The sequence below is a fragment of the Chinchilla lanigera genome, unplaced genomic scaffold, assembly GCF_000276665.1.
Source record: "Chinchilla lanigera isolate Chin_1 unplaced genomic scaffold, ChiLan1.0 scaffold00050, whole genome shotgun sequence".
Taxonomy (NCBI): Eukaryota; Metazoa; Chordata; class Mammalia; order Rodentia; family Chinchillidae; genus Chinchilla; species Chinchilla lanigera.
In genome coordinates this window covers 12,569,256-12,570,893 of record NW_004955451.1, presented here as the reverse complement: position 1 = coordinate 12,570,893, position 1,638 = coordinate 12,569,256, and the positions used below count along the sequence as shown (strand labels likewise).

At 40.2% G+C, this 1,638-nt stretch overlaps 1 long non-coding RNA gene across 1 annotated transcript in view; it reads left to right on the top strand.

The window, feature by feature from the left end:
• The window catches only part of LOC102004029, a 7,531-nt gene that overhangs the window by 3,688 nt on the left and 2,205 nt on the right, over positions 1-1,638 (top strand). Inside the window, exon 2 of the long non-coding RNA XR_001235955.1 lies at positions 948-1,064. This is a non-coding gene — a long non-coding RNA (uncharacterized LOC102004029). The remainder of the gene's footprint in view (positions 1-947; positions 1,065-1,638) is intronic.

Here is a 1,638-nt window from a genome sequence, read left to right as displayed (position 1 = left end):
AAAAAAAAAAACTTTGTGGGATGTGACTTGTATCTCTGTACACTGTTCCCCATTCTGAAGGACCAGAGCTTTCGTGTGTGTGTGTGTGTGTGTGTGTGTGTGTGTGTGTGTGTGTCTTGTTTTGGTGTCCGTGGGCTCAGGCTCAGCACCCACCCATATTCACCATTAGAGGGTGGGCTCCGTGGCACAGCATCCTGGCTTCAGCAGCCAGCATCACACAAATGAACAAATAAAGAAACAAACAGGGGGGCTGGGGATTTAGCTCAGCGGCACAGCGCCTGCCTAGCAAGCACAAGGTCGTGAGTTCGGTTCCCGGTACTGAGGAAAAAAAAAAATCAAAGAGAGATTTTTTAAAAACCCGAGTTCAGGTTTTGGGGGGGTTTGTTGTTGTTCTTTTGCCTTGTTTTTTGTTTTGTTTTTTTTTTGTTTTTAAATGTTTGGTAGGATTTTAATTTATTTATTTTTTATTTATTTGTTTATTTTTGGTACCAGGGATTAAACTCAGGACCTTGTGCTTGCCCAACAGGTGCTGTGCCGCTGAGCTATATCCCCGGCCCTTTACTTTTTATTTGCTTTATTTGCTTATTTTTTACTTTTTATTTTAAAGAGACAAAAATTTAAAGAGAACAAAATTTCAGAACAAGACAATAGGCAGTTAATGCATTGCATATTATGATCTTTAGTTACTCAGAGTATAAGAAATAGGCATTTAATTGTTTTTTGAGACAGGGTCTTGCTGTGTAGTTCAGGCTGGTTTTGAACTGAATGTGATCTTCTTGCCTCAGCCTCCTGAGTGCTGGGATTACAGGTGCGCACCACCACACCCAGCTTCTAATTCCTTTAAAGTAGCATTAATAAATGACATGCATGTTAACATAAGCAACAGTTTATGAAAAATAACTGTATTTCCCACCAAAATTGAAGAGTGGCATTGTGTATTTTTGTAGATCCCTTGAATGTCTGCCTTAATAGAAGACAAGAAGATTCTGTTTCTTCTTCGATTCAATCTGTTAAAATCCATCGTGACTAAAATATGTTAAAATAGCCTGATGTCACACTGACAGGTAACTGGAATGGGGACAGTATTTTAACAGACCCGTCAAATCATTGTGCATTTCTTTCTTTCTTTCTTTCTTTCTTTCTTTCTTTCTTTCTTTCTTTCTTTCTTTTTTTTTTTTTCTTTTTTCTTTTTGAGACAGGGCCTCACTGTGCAGTTTCAGGCTTGCTTTGTAGCGCAGGCTGTTCTCGAACTTGCAAAGATCCTCCTGCCCCAGCCTCCCAAGTGCTGGGATTACAGGCGTGCGCCACCATGCCTGGCCAATTGTGCATATCTTTCTAGCACAGCAAAACTGGATTTGTGGTTGGTTCCTAAAAGTTCATTGCAGTACTAAACCTGAAACCAAATCAATTCACTTTTCATTCTGCATTACATTAAAATGTATTGGTCTGCAGCCGGGCATGGTGGCGCATGCCTGTAATCTGGGGAGGCTGATTGACATGAGTTGGAGGCCAGCCTGTCTCAAAACCAAAAGGCAAGAAAGAAAAATTTGCCAAACGCCCCTCTAAATTAGCAGGGATTTCTTTCTATCAGTCATTCTTGCATATAAAAATAACATTTCCTGGAAGAAGCAGCTAAGC